General features: G+C 47.5%; 1 protein-coding gene across 1 annotated transcript in view; it reads left to right on the forward strand.

Moving 5' to 3' along the window:
* ppp2r5b (protein phosphatase 2, regulatory subunit B', beta) overlaps window positions 1-15,000 on the forward strand; it is a 49,216-nt gene that overhangs the window by 28,082 nt on the left and 6,134 nt on the right. The gene's annotated exons all lie outside the window — the stretch shown is intronic.

Consider the following 15,000-nt stretch of genomic DNA (forward strand, 5'->3'; position numbering starts at 1 on the left):
GGAGTATAAAGGTAGAGGGAGAGAGACAGTATAAAGGTAGAGGGGGAGAGACAGTATAAAGGTAGAGGGGGTAGGGACAGTATAAAGGTAGAGGGAGAGAGACAGTATAAAGGTAGAGGGGGAGAGACAGTATAAAGGTAGAGGGGGTAGGGAGTATAAAGGTAGAGGGGGTAGGGACAGTATAAAGGTAGAGGGGTAGGGACAGTATAAAGGTAGAGGGGGTAGGGACAGTATAAAGGTAGAGAGGGTAGGGAGTAGGGAGTATAGAGGTAGAGGGAGAGAGACAGTATAAAGGTAGAGGGGGTAGGGACAGTATAAAGGTAGAGGAGGAGAGACAGTATAAAGGTAGAGGGAGAGAGACAGTATAAAGGTAGAGGGGGTAGGGACAGTATAAAGGTAGAGGGGGTAGGGAGTATAAAGGTAGAGGGAGAGACAGTATAAAGGTAGAGGGGTAGGGACAGTATAAAGGTAGAGGGGGTAGGGAGTATAAAGGTAGAGAGGGGTAGGGACAGTATAAAGGTAGAGGGGGAGAGACAGTATAAAGGTAGAGGGGGTAGGGAGTATAAAGGTAGAGGGGGTAGGGAGTATAAAGGTAGAGGGGGAGAGACAGAGAGAGACAGTATAAAGGTAGAGGGAGAGAGACAGTATAAAGGTAGAGGGAGAGAGACAGTATAAAGGTAGAGGGAGAGAGACAGTATAAAGGTAGAGGGGGAGAGACAGTATAAAGGTAGAGGGGGAAAGACAGTATAAAGGTAGAGGGAGAGAGACAGTATAAAGGTAGAGGGGGAGAGACAGTATAAAGGTAGAGGGAGAGAGACAGTATAAAGGTAGAGGGGGAGAGACAGTATAAAGGTATAGGGAGAGAGACAGTATAAAGGTAGGGGGAGAGACAGTATAAAGGTAGAGCGGGAGAGACAGTATAAAGGTAGAGGGAGAGAGACAGTATAAAGGTAGAGGGAGAGAGACAGTATAAAGGTAGAGGGAGAGAGACAGTATAAAGGTAGAGGGAGAGAGACAGTATAAAGGTAGAGGGAGAGAGACAGTATAAAGGTAGAGGGGGAGAGACAGTATAAAGGTAGAGGGAGAGAGACAGTATAAAGGTAGAGGGAGAGAGACAGTATAAAGGTAGAGGGGGAGAGACAGTATAAAGGTAGAGGGAGAGAGACAGTATAAAGGTAGAGGGGGTAGGGACAGTATAAAGGTAGAGGGGGTAGGGAGTATAAAGGTAGAGGGGGAGAGACAGTATAAAGGTAGAGGGGGTAGGGACAGTATAAAGGTAGAGGGAGAGAGACAGTATAAAGGTAGAGGGGGAGAGACAGTATAAAGGTAGAGGGGTAGGGACAGTATAAAGGTAGAGGGGTAGGGAGTATAAAGGTAGAGGGAGAGAGACAGTATAAAGGTAGAGGGGGAGAGACAGTATAAAGGTAGAGGGGGTAGGGACAGTATAAAGGTAGAGGGAGAGAGACAGTATAAAGGTAGAGGGGGAGAGACAGTATAAAGGTAGAGGGGGTAGGGAGTATAAAGGTAGAGGGGGTAGGGACAGTATAAAGGTAGAGGGGGTAGGGACAGTATAAAGGTAGAGGGGGTAGGGACAGTATAAAGGTAGAGAGGGTAGGGAGTAGGGAGTATAGAGGTAGAGGGAGAGAGACAGTATAAAGGTAGAGGGGGTAGGGACAGTATAAAGGTAGAGGAGGAGAGACAGTATAAAGGTAGAGGGAGAGAGACAGTATAAAGGTAGAGGGGGTAGGGACAGTATAAAGGTAGAGGGGTAGGGAGTATAAAGGTAGAGGGAGAGACAGTATAAAGGTAGAGGGGTAGGGACAGTATAAAGGTAGAGGGGGTAGGGAGTATAAAGGTAGAGAGGGGTAGGGACAGTATAAAGGTAGAGGGGGAGAGACAGTATAAAGGTAGAGGGGTAGGGAGTATAAAGGTAGAGGGGTAGGGAGTATAAAGGTAGAGGGGGAGAGACAGAGAGAGACAGTATAAAGGTAGAGGGAGAGAGACAGTATAAAGGTAGAGGGGTAGGGACAGTATAAAGGTAGAGGGGGTAGGGAGTATAAAGGTAGAGGGGGAGAGACAGTATAAAGGTAGAGGGAGAGAGACAGTATAAAGGTAGAGGGGGTAGGGAGTATAAAGGTAGAGGGAGAGAGACAGTATAAAGGTAGAGGGGTAGGGAGTATAAAGGTAGAGGGGAGAGACAGTATAAAGGTAGAGGGGGAGAGACAGTATAAAGGTAGAGGGAGAGAGACAGTATAAAGGTAGAGGGAGAGAGACAGTATAAAGGTAGAGGGGTAGGGAGTATAAAGGTAGAGGGAGAGAGACAGTATAAAGGTAGAGGGAGAGAGACAGTATAAAGGTAGAGGGGGTAGGGAGTATAAAGGTAGAGGGGTAGGGACAGTATAAAGGTAGAGGGGGGAGAGACAGTATAAAGGTAGAGGGGGAGAGACAGTATAAAGGTAGAGGGGGTAGGGACAGTATAAAGGTAGAGGGGTAGGGACAGTATAAAGGTAGAGGGGGTAGGGACAGTATAAAGGTAGAGGGGGGAGAGACAGTATAAAGGTAGAGGGGGTAGGGACAGTATAAAGGTAGAGGGGGGAGAGACAGTATAAAGGTAGAGGGAGTAGGGACAGTATAAAGGTAGAAGGGGTAGGGAGTATAAAGGTAGAGGGGATAGGGACAGTATAAAGGTAGAGGGGGAGAGACAGTATAAAGGTAGAGGGGGTAGGGAGTATAAAGGTAGAGGGGTAGGGAGTATAAAGGTAGAAGGGGAGAGACAGAGAGAGAGACAGTATAAAGGTAGAGGGAGAGAGACAGTATAAAGGTAGAGGGGTAGGGACAGTATAAAGGTAGAGGGGGTAGGGAGTATAAAGGTAGAGGGGGAGAGACAGTATAAAGGTAGAGGGGGAGAGACAGTATAAAGGTAGAGGGAGAGAGACAGTATAAAGGTAGAGGGGAGAGACAGTATAAAGGTAGAGGGGAGAGACAGTATAAAGGTAGAGGGGTAGAGAGTATAAAGGTAGAGGGGGAGAGACAGTATAAAGGTAGAGGGAGAGACAGTATAAAGGTAGAGGGGGTAGGGACAGTATAAAGGTAGAGGGGGTAGGGACAGTATAAAGGTAGAGGGGGTAGGGACAGTATAAAGGTAGAGGGGGTAGGGACAATATAAAGGTAGAGGGGGAGAGACAGTATAAAGGTAGAGGGGGTAAGGACAGTATAAAGGTAGAGGGGGTAGGGACAGTATAAAGGTAGAGGGGGTAGGGAGTATAAAGGTAGAGGGAGAGAGACAGTATAAAGGTAGAGGGGGAGAGACAGTATAAAGGTAGAGGGAGAGAGACAGTATAAAGGTAGAGGGAGAGAGACAGTATAAAGGTAGAGGGGGAGAGACAGTATAAAGGTAGAGGGGGAGAGACAGTATAAAGGTAGAGGGGGAGAGACAGTATAAAGGTAGAGGGGGAGAGACAGTAAAAAGGTAGAGGGAGTAGGGAGTATAAAGGTAGAGGGGGAGAGACAGTATAAAGGTAGAGGGGGAGAGACAGTATAAAGGTAGAGGGGAGAGACAGTATAAAGGTAGAGGGGGAGAGACAGTATAAAGGTAGAGGGAGTAGGGAGTATAAAGGTAGAGGGGGTAGGGACAGTATAAAGGTAGAGGGAGAGAGACAGTATAAAAGTAGAGGGGGTAGAGACAGTATAAAGGTAGAGGGAGAGACAGTATAAAGGTAGAGGGGGTAGGGACAGTATAAAGGTAGAGGGAGTAGGGAGTATAAAGGTAGAGGGAGAGAGACAGTATAAAGGTAGAGGGGGAGAGACAGTATAAAGGTAGAGGGGTAGGGACAGTATAAAGGTAGAGGGGGTAGGGACAGTACAAAGGTAGAGGGAGAGACAGTATAAAGGTAGAGGGAGAGAGACAGTATAAAGGTAGAGGGGGTAGGGAGTATAAAGGTAGAGGGGTAGGGACAGTATAAAGGTAGAGGGGGTAGGGACAGTATAAAGGTAGAGGGGGTAGGGACAGTATAAAGGTAGAGGGGTAGGGACAGTATAAAGGTAGAGGGGGTAGGGACAGTATAAAGGTAGAGGGGGAGAGACAGTATAAAGGTAGCGGGGGTAGGGAGTATAAAGGTAGAGGGGTAGGGACAGTATAAAGGTAGAGGGGGTAGGGACAGTATAAAGGTAGAGGGGTAGGGACAGTATAAAGGTAGAGGGGGTAGGGACAGTATAAAGGTAGAGGGGTAGGGAGTATAAAGGTAGAGGGGGAGACAGTATAAAGGTAGAGGGGTAGAGACAGTATAAAGGTAGAGGGGTAGGGACAGTATAAAGGTAGAGGGGGTAGGGAGTATAAAGGTAGAGGGGGTAGGGACAGTATAAAGGTAGAGGGGGTAGGGACAGTATAAAGGTAGAGGTGGAGAGACAGTATAAAGGTAGAGGGGGTAGGGACAGTATAAAGGTAGAGGGGGTAGGGAGTATAAAGGTAGAGGGGTAGGGACAGTATAAAGGTAGAGGGGGTAGGGACAGTATAAAGGTAGAGGGGGTAGGGAGTATAAAGGTAGAGGGAGAGAGACAGTATAAAGGTAGAGGGAGAGAGACAGTATAAAGGTAGAGGGAGAGAGACAGTATAAAGGTAGAGGGGGAGAGACAGTATAAAGGTAGAGGGGGTAGGGAGTATAAAGGTAGAGGGAGCAAGACAGTATAAAGGTAGAGGGAGAGAGACAGTATAAAGGTAGAGGGGGTAGGGACAGTATAAAGGTAGAGGGGGAGAGACAGTATAAAGGTATAGGGAGAGAGACAGTATAAAGGTAGGGGGAGAGACAGTATAAAGGTAGAGCGGGAGAGACAGTATAAAGGTAGAGGGAGAGAGACAGTATAAAGGTAGAGGGAGAGAGACAGTATAAAGGTAGAGGGAGAGAGACAGTATAAAGGTAGAGGGAGAGAGACAGTATAAAGGTAGAGGGAGAGAGACAGTATAAAGGTAGAGGGGGAGAGACAGTATAAAGGTAGAGGGAGAGAGACAGTATAAAGGTAGAGGGAGAGAGACAGTATAAAGGTAGAGGGGGGAGAGACAGTATAAAGGTAGAGGGAGAGAGACAGTATAAAGGTAGAGGGAGAGAGACAGTATAAAGGTAGAGGGAGAGAGACAGTATAAAGGTAGAGGGGGAGAGACAGTATAAAGGTAGAGGGAGAGAGACAGTATGAAGGTAGAGGGAGAGAGACAGTATAAAGGTAGAGGGGGAGAGACAGTATAAAGGTAGAGGGAGAGAGACAGTATAAAGGTAGAGGGGTAGGGGCAGTATAAAGGTAGAGGGGGTAGGGACAGTATAAAGGTAGAGGGAGAGAGACAGTATAAAGGTAGAGGGGGAGAGACAGTATAAAGGTAGAGGGGTAGGGACAGTATAAAGGTAGAGGGGGTAGGGAGTATAAAGGTAGAGGGGAGAGACAGTATAAAGGTAGAGGGGGTAGGGACAGTATAAAGGTAGAGGGAGAGAGACAGTATAAAGGTAGAGGGGGAGAGACAGTATAAAGGTAGAGGGGTAGGGACAGTATAAAGGTAGAGGGGGTAGGGAGTATAAAGGTAGAGGGAGAGAGACAGTATAAAGGTAGAGGGGGAGAGACAGTATAAAGGTAGAGGGGGTAGGGACAGTATAAAGGTAGAGGGAGAGAGACAGTATAAAGGTAGAGGGGGAGAGACAGTATAAAGGTAGAGCGGGAGAGACAGTATAAAGGTAGAGGGAGAGAGACAGTATAAAGGTAGAGGGAGAGAGACAGTATAAAGGTAGAGGGAGAGAGACAGTATAAAGGTAGAGGGAGAGAGACAGTATAAAGGTAGAGGGGGAGAGACAGTATAAAGGTAGAGGGAGAGAGACAGTATAAAGGTAGAGGGAGAGAGACAGTATAAAGGTAGAGGGGGAGAGACAGTATAAAGGTAGAGGGAGAGAGACAGTATAAAGGTAGAGGGAGAGAGACAGTATAAAGGTAGAGGGAGAGAGACAGTATAAAGGTAGAGGGGGAGAGACAGTATAAAGGTAGAGGGAGAGAACAGTATGAAGGTAGAGGGAGAGAGACAGTATAAAGGTAGAGGGGGAGAGACAGTATAAAGGTAGAGGGAGAGAGACAGTATAAAGGTAGAGGGGGTAGGGGCAGTATAAAGGTAGAGGGGGTAGGGACAGTATAAAGGTAGAGGGAGAGAGACAGTATAAAGGTAGAGGGGAGAGACAGTATAAAGGTAGAGGGGTAGGGACAGTATAAAGGTAGAGGGGTAGGGAGTATAAAGGTAGAGGGGGAGAGACAGTATAAAGGTAGAGGGGTAGGGACAGTATAAAGGTAGAGGGAGAGAGACAGTATAAAGGTAGAGGGGGAGAGACAGTATAAAGGTAGAGGGGTAGGGACAGTATAAAGGTAGAGGGGGTAGGGAGTATAAAGGTAGAGGGAGAGAGACAGTATAAAGGTAGAGGGGGAGAGACAGTATAAAGGTAGAGGGGGTAGGGACAGTATAAAGGTAGAGGGAGAGAGACAGTATAAAGGTAGAGGGGGAGAGACAGTATAAAGGTAGAGGGGGGTAGGGAGTATAAAGGTAGAGGGGGTAGGGACAGTATAAAGGTAGAGGGGGTAGGGACAGTATAAAGGTAGAGGGGTAGGGACAGTATAAAGGTAGAGAGGGTAGGGAGTAGGGAGTATAGAGGTAGAGGGAGAGAGACAGTATAAAGGTAGAGGGGTAGGGACAGTATAAAGGTAGAGGGGGTAGGGACAGTATAAAGGTAGAGGAGGAGAGACAGTATAAAGGTAGAGGGAGAGAGACAGTATAAAGGTAGAGGGGTAGGGACAGTATAAAGGTAGAGGGGGTAGGGAGTATAAAGGTAGAGGGGAGAGACAGTATAAAGGTAGAGGGGTAGGGACAGTATAAAGGTAGAGGGGGTAGGGAGTATAAAGGTAGAGAGGGGTAGGGACAGTATAAAGGTAGAGGGGGAGAGACAGTATAAAGGTAGAGGGGGTAGGGAGTATAAAGGTAGAGGGGGTAGGGAGTATAAAGGTAGAGGGGGAGAGACAGAGAGAGACAGTATAAAGGTAGAGGGAGAGAGACAGTATAAAGGTAGAGGGGTAGGGACAGTATAAAGGTAGAGGGGTAGGGACAGTATAAAGGTAGAGGGGGTAGGGACAGTATAAAGGTAGAGGGAGAGACAGTATAAAGGTAGAGGGGGTAGGGAGTATAAAGGTAGAGGGGGAGAGACAGTATAAAGGTAGAGGGAGAGACAGTATAAAGGTAGAGGGGGTAGGGACAGTATAAAGGTAGAGGGGTAGGGACAGTATAAAGGTAGAGGGGGTAGGGACAGTATAAAGGTAGAGGGGGTAGGGACAGTATAAAGGTAGAGGGGTAGGGACAGTATAAAGGTAGAGGGGGAGAGACAGTATAAAGGTAGAGGGGTAGGGACAGTATAAAGGTAGAGGGGTAGGGACAGTATAAAGGTAGAGGGGTAGGGAGTATAAAGGTAGAGGGGAGAGACAGTATAAAGGTAGAGGGGGAGAGACAGTATAAAGGTAGAGGGGGAGAGACAGTATAAAGGTAGAGGGGGAGAGACAGTATAAAGGTAGAGGGAGTAGGGAGTATAAAGGTAGAGGGGGTAGGGACAGTATAAAGGTAGAGGGAGAGAGACAGTATAAAGGTAGAGGGGGTAGAGACAGTATAAAGGTAGAGGGAGAGAGACAGTATAAAGGTAGAGAGGGTAGGGAGTAGGGAGTATAGAGGTAGAGGGAGAGAGACAGTATAAAGGTAGAGGGGTAGGGACAGTATAAAGGTAGAGGGGGAGAGACAGTATAAAGGTAGAGGGAGAGAGACAGTATAAAGGTAGAGGGGGTAGGGACAGTATAAAGGTAGAGGGGGTAGGGAGTATAAAGGTAGAGGGAGAGACAGTATAAAGGTAGAGGGTAGGGACAGTATAAAGGTAGAGGGGTAGGGAGTATAAAGGTAGAGGGGTAGGGACAGTATAAAGGTAGAGGGGGAGAGACAGTATAAAGGTAGAGGGGTAGGGAGTATAAAGGTAGAGGGGGAGAGACAGAGAGAGAGACAGTATAAAGGTAGAGGGAGAGAGACAGTATAAAGGTAGAGGGGTAGGGACAGTATAAAGGTAGAGGGGGTAGGGAGTATAAAGGTAGAGGGGGAGAGACAGTATAAAGGTAGAGGGGGAGAGACAGTATAAAGGTAGAGGGAGAGAGACAGTATAAAGGTAGAGGGGGAGAGACAGTATAAAGGTAGAGGGAGAGACAGTATAAAGGTAGAGGGGGTAGGGAGTATAAAGGTAGAGGGGGAGAGACAGTATAAAGGTAGAGGGAGAGAGACAGTATAAAGGTAGAGGGGGTAGGGAGTATAAAGGTAAAGGGAGAGAGACAGTATAAAGGTAGAGGGGGTAGGGAGTATAAAGGTAGAGGGGGAGAGACAGTATAAAGGTAGAGGGGGAGAGACAGTATAAAGGTAGAGGGGGTAGGGAGTATAAAGGTAGAGGGAGAGAGACAGTATAAAGGTAGAGGGAGAGAGACAGTATAAAGGTAGAGGGGTAGGGAGTATAAAGGTAGAGGGGTAGGGACAGTATAAAGGTAGAGGGGGAGAGACAGTATAAAGGTAGAGGGGGAGAGACAGTATAAAGGTAGAGGGGTAGGGACAGTATAAAGGTAGAGGGGTAGGGACAGTATAAAGGTAGAGGGGTAGGGACAGTATAAAGGTAGAGGGGGAGAGACAGTATAAAGGTAGAGGGGTAGGGACAGTATAAAGGTAGAGGGGGAGAGACAGTATAAAGGTAGAGGGAGTAGGGACAGTATAAAGGTAGAGGGGTAGGGACAGTATAAAGGTAGAGGGGGAGACAGTATAAAGGTAGAGGGGGAGAGACAGTATAAAGGTAGAGGGGGAGAGACAGTATAAAGGTAGAGGGAGAGAGACAGTATAAAGGTAGAGGGGGAGAGACAGTATAAAGGTAGAGGGAGAGACAGTATAAAGGTAGAGGGGGTAGGGAGTATAAAGGTAGAGGGGGAGAGACAGTATAAAGGTAGAGGGAGAGACAGTATAAAGGTAGAGGGGGTAGGGACAGTATAAAGGTAGAGGGGGTAGGGACAGTATAAAGGTAGAGGGGGTAGGGACAGTATAAAGGTAGAGGGGGAGAGACAGTATAAAGGTAGAGGGGGTAGGGAGTATAAAGGTAGAGGGAGAGAGACAGTATAAAGGTAGAGGGGGAGAGACAGTATAAAGGTAGAGGGAGAGAGACAGTATAAAGGTAGAGGGAGAGAGACAGTATAAAGGTAGAGGGGGAGAGACAGTATAAAGGTAGAGGGGGAGAGACAGTATAAAGGTAGAGGGGGAGAGACAGTATAAAGGTAGAGGGAGAGAGACAGTATAAAGGTAGAGGGGGAGAGACAGTATAAAGGTAGAGGGGGAGAGACAGTATAAAGGTAGAGGGGGAGAGACAGTATAAAGGTAGAGGGAGTAGGGAGTATAAAGGTAGAGGGGGTAGGGACAGTATAAAGGTAGAGGGAGAGAGACAGTATAAAGGTAGAGGGGTAGAGACAGTATAAAGGTAGAGGAGAGAGACAGTATAAAGGTAGAGGTGGTAGGGACAGTATAAAGGTAGAGGGAGTAGGGAGTATAAAGGTAGAGGGAGAGAGACAGTATAAAGGTAGAGGGGGAGAGACAGAGAGAGAGACAGTATAAAGGTAGAGGGAGAGAGACAGTATAAAGGTAGAGGGGGTAGGGACAGTATAAAGGTAGAGGGGGTAGGGACAGTACAAAGGTAGAGGGAGAGACAGTATAAAGGTAGAGGGAGAGAGACAGTATAAAGGTAGAGGGGGTAGGGAGTATAAAGGTAGAGGGGTAGGGACAGTATAAAGGTAGAGGGGGTAGGGACAGTATAAAGGTAGAGGGGTAGGGACAGTATAAAGGTAGAGGGGGTAGGGACAGTATAAAGGTAGAGGGGTAGGGACAGTATAAAGGTAGAGGGGAGAGACAGTATAACGGTAGAGGGGGTAGGGAGTATAAAGGTAGAGGGGTAGGGACAGTATAAAGGTAGAGGGGGTAGGGACAGTATAAAGGTAGAGGGGTAGGGACAGTATAAAGGTAGAGGGGTAGGGACAGTATAAAGGTAGAGGGGTAGGGAGTATAAAGGTAGAGGGGGAGACAGTATAAAGGTAGAGGGGGTAGAGACAGTATAAAGGTAGAGGGGTAGGGACAGTATAAAGGTAGAGGGGGTAGGGAGTATAAAGGTAGAGGGGGTAGGGACAGTATAAAGGTAGAGGGGTAGGGACAGTATAAAGGTAGAGGGGGAGAGACAGAGAGAGAGACAGTATAAAGGTAGAGGGGGAGAGACAGTATAAAGGTAGAGGGGGTAGGGACAGTATAAAGGTAGAGGTGGAGAGACAGTATAAAGGTAGAGGGGGTAGGGACAGTATAAAGGTAGAGGGGGTAGGGAGTATAAAGGTAGAGGGGGTAGGGACTGTATAAAGGTAGAGGGGTAGGGACAGTATAAAGGTAGAGGGGTAGGGACAGTATAAAGGTAGACGGGGAGAGACAGTATTAAGGTAGAGGGAGTAGGGAGTATAAAGGTAGAGGGGGTAGGGACAGTATAAAGGTAGAGGGGGAGAGACAGAGAGAGAGACAGTATAAAGGTAGAGGGGGTAGGGACAGTATAAAGGTAGAGGGGGAGAGACAGAGAGAGAGACAGTATAAAGGTAGAGGGGGTAGGGAGTATAAAGGTAGAGGGGGAGACAGTATAAAGGTAGAGGGGGTAGAGACAGTATAAAGGTAGAGGGGGTAGGGACAGTATAAAGGTAGAGGGGGTAGGGAGTATAAAGGTAGAGGGGGTAGGGACAGTATAAAGGTAGAGGGGTAGGGACAGTATAAAGGTAGAGGGGTAGGGACAGTATAAAGGTAGAGGGGTAGGGACAGTATAAAGGTAGAGGGGGTAGGGACAGTATAAAGGTAGAGGGGGAGAGACAGTATAAAGGTAGAGGGGTAGGGACAGTATAAAGGTAGAGGGGGTAGGGACAGTATAAAGGTAGAGGGGGAGACAGTATAAAGGTAGAGGGGGTAGGGACAGTATTAAGGTAGAGGGGGTAGGGAGTATAAAGGTAGAGGGGGTAGGGACAGTATAAAGGTAGAGGGGGTAGGGAGTATAAAGGTAGAGGGGGTAGAGACAGTATAAAGGTAGAGGGGGTAGAGACAGTATAAAGGTAGAGGGAGAGAGACAGTATAAAGGTAGAGGGAGAGAGACAGTATAAAGGTAGAGGGGGTAGGGAGTATAAAGGTAGAGGGGGAGACAGTATAAAGGTAGAGGGGGTAGGGACAGTATAAAGGTAGAGGGGGTAGAGACAGTATAAATGTAGAGGGGGTAGAGACAGTATAAAGGTAGAGGTAGAGAGACAGTATAAAGGTAGAGGGAGAGAGACAGTATAAAGGTAGAAGGGGTAGGGAGTATAAAGGTAGAGGGGATAGGGACAGTATAAAGGTAGAGGGGGAGAGACAGTATAAAGGTAGAGGGGGTAGGGAGTATAAAGGTAGAGGGGGTAGGGAGTATAAAGGTAGAAGGGGAGAGACAGAGAGAGAGACAGTATAAAGGTAGAGGGAGAGAGACAGTATAAAGGTAGAGGGGTAGGGACAGTATAAAGGTAGAGGGGGTAGGGAGTATAAAGGTAGAGGGGGAGAGACAGTATAAAGGTAGAGGGGGAGAGACAGTATAAAGGTAGAGGGAGAGAGACAGTATAAAGGTAGAGGGGGAGAGACAGTATAAAGGTAGAGGGAGAGACAGTATAAAGGTAGAGGGGGTAGGGAGTATAAAGGTAGAGGGGGAGAGACAGTATAAAGGTAGAGGGGGTAGGGAGTATAAAGGTAGAGGGGGAGAGACAGTATAAAGGTAGAGGGGGAGAGACAGTATAAAGGTAGAGGGAGAGAGAGTATAAAGGTAGAGGGGGAGAGACAGTATAAAGGTAGAGGGGGAGAGACAGTATAAAGGTAGAGGGAGAGAGACAGTATAAAGGTAGAGGGGGAGAGACAGTATAAAGGTAGTGGGAGAGACAGTATAAAGGTAGAGGGAGAGACAGTATAAAGGTAGAGGGGGTAGGGACAGTATAAAGGTAGAGGGGGTAGGGACAGTATAAAGGTAGAGGGGTAGGGACAGTATAAAGGTAGAGGGGGAGAGACAGTATAAAGGTAGAGGGGGTAGGGAGTATAAAGGTAGAGGGAGAGAGACAGTATAAAGGTAGAGGGGGAGAGACAGTATAAAGGTAGAGGGAGAGAGACAGTATAAAGGTAGAGGGAGAGAGACAGTATAAAGGTAGAGGGGGAGAGACAGTATAAAGGTAGAGGGGGAGAGACAGTATAAAGGTAGAGGGGGAGAGACAGTATAAAGGTAGAGGGGGAGAGACAGTATAAAGGTAGAGGGGGAGAGACAGTATAAAGGTAGAGGGAGTAGGGAGTATAAAGGTAGAGGGGGTAGGGACAGTATAAAGGTAGAGGGAGAGAGACAGTATAAAGGTAGAGGGGGTAGAGACAGTATAAAGGTAGAGGGAGAGAGACAGTATAAAGGTAGAGGTGGTAGGGACAGTATAAAGGTAGAGGGAGTAGGGAGTATAAAGGTAGAGGGAGAGAGACAGTATAAAGGTAGAGGGGGAGAGACAGAGAGAGAGACAGTATAAAGGTAGAGGGAGAGAGACAGTATAAAGGTAGAGGGGGTAGGGACAGTATAAAGGTAGAGGGGTAGGGACAGTACAAAGGTAGAGGGAGAGACAGTATAAAGGTAGAGGGAGAGAGACAGTATAAAGGTAGAGGGGGTAGGGAGTATAAAGGTAGAGGGGGTAGGGACAGTATAAAGGTAGAGGGGGTAGGGACAGTATAAAGGTAGAGGGGTAGGGACAGTATAAAGGTAGAGGGGGTAGGGACAGTATAAAGGTAGAGGGGTAGGGACAGTATAAAGGTAGAGGGGTAGGGACAGTATAAAGGTAGAGGGGTAGGGACAGTATAAAGGTAGAGGGGGAGAGACAGTATAAAGGTAGAGGGGGTAGGGAGTATAAAGGTAGAGGGGTAGGGACAGTATAAAGGTAGAGGGGGTAGGGACAGTATAAAGGTAGAGGGGGTAGGGACAGTATAAAGGTAGAGGGGGTAGGGACAGTATAAAGGTAGAGGGGGTAGGGAGTATAAAGGTAGAGGGGGAGACAGTATAAAGGTAGAGGGGGTAGGGACAGTATAAAGGTAGAGGGGGTAGGGACAGTATAAAGGTAGAGGGAGAGAGACAGTATAAAGGTAGAGGGAGAGAGACAGTATAAAGGTAGAGGGGGAGAGACAGTATAAAGGTAGAGGGGGTAGGGACAGTATAAAGGTAGAGGGAGAGAGACAGTATAAAGGTAGAGGGGGAGAGACAGTATAAAGGTAGAGGGGGTAGGGACAGTATAAAGGTAGAGGTGGAGAGACAGTATAAAGGTAGAGGGAGAGAGACAGTATAAAGGTAGAGGGAGAGAGACAGTATAAAGGTAGAGGGGGAGAGACAGTATAAAGGTAGAGGGGGTAGGGACAGTATAAAGGTAGAGGGGGTAGGGACAGTATAAAGGTAGAGGGGGTAGGGACAGTATAAAGGTAGAGGGGTAGGGACAGTATTAAGGTAGAGGGGTAGGGAGTATAAAGGTAGAGGGGGTAGGGACAGTATAAAGGTAGAGGGGGTAGGGAGTATAAAGGTAGAGGGGGTAGGGACAGTATAAAGGTAGAGGGGGTAGGGACAGTATAAAGGTAGAGGGGGAGAGACAGAGAGAGAGACAGTATAAAGGTAGAGGGGGTAGGGAGTATAAAGGTAGAGGGGGAGACAGTATAAAGGTAGAGGGGGTAGAGACAGTATAAAGGTAGAGGGGTAGGGACAGTATAAAGGTAGAGGGGGTAGGGAGTATAAAGGTAGAGGGGTAGGGACAGTATAAAGGTAGAGGGGTAGGGACAGTATAAAGGTAGAGGGGGTAGGGACAGTATAAAGGTAGAGGGGGTAGGGACAGTATAAAGGTAGAGGGGTAGGGACAGTATAAAGGTAGAGGGGGAGAGACAGTATAAAGGTAGAGGGGGTAGGGACAGTATAAAGGTAGAGGGGGTAGGGACAGTATAAAGGTAGAGGGGGTAGGGACAGTATAAAGGTAGAGGGGGTAGGGAGTATAAAGGTAGAGGGGGAGACAGTATAAAGGTAGAGGGGGTAGGGACAGTATAAAGGTAGAGGGGGTAGGGAGTATAAAGGTATAGGGGGTAGGGACAGTATAAAGGTAGAGGGGGTAGGGAGTATAAAGGTAGAGGGGGGTAGAGACAGTATAAAGGTAGAGGGGTAGAGACAGTATAAAGGTAGAGGGAGAGAGACAGTATAAAGGTAGAGGGAGAGAGACAGTATAAAGGTAGAGGGGGTAGGGACAGTATAAAGGTAGAGGGGGTAGGGACAGTATAAAGGTAGAGGGGTAGAGACAGTATAAAGGTAGAGGGGGTAGGGACAGTATAAAGGTAGAGGGGGTAGAGACAGTATAAAGGTAGAGGGGGTAGAGACAGTATAAAGGTAGAGGTAGAGAGACAGTATAAAGGTAGAGGGAGAGAGACAGTATAAAGGTAGAGGGAGAGAGACAGTATAAAGGTAGAGGGAGAGAGACAGTATAAAGGTAGAGGGAGAGAGACAGTATAAAGGTAGAGGGAGAGAGACAGTATAAAGGTAGAGGGGGAGAGACAGTATAAAGGTAGAGGGGGTAGGGAGTATAAACTCTAATATGTCACGTTCCCTCAGGGCAGGCTGTGACATCACTCCTTCCGAAGTAAACACACACACACTCCGTCGCCACGGTTCCCACTCGCCACGGCAACGAGGCTGGGCGGAGTGGGCAACCGCAAAACACACACACACACACTTGAGGCAGCCTCCGATTTGGAAAACTTCTCTTTCCAACCCTTAGCGCTGTATTCCGGTGTGATCAGTGTTTTACATCCTATTGTATTCCCACTCTACGGAATGTGTGTGTGTGCATTCTAAC

Source organism: Salmo salar, chromosome ssa18 (genome assembly GCF_905237065.1).
Source record: "Salmo salar chromosome ssa18, Ssal_v3.1, whole genome shotgun sequence".
Taxonomy (NCBI): domain Eukaryota; kingdom Metazoa; phylum Chordata; class Actinopteri; order Salmoniformes; family Salmonidae; genus Salmo; species Salmo salar.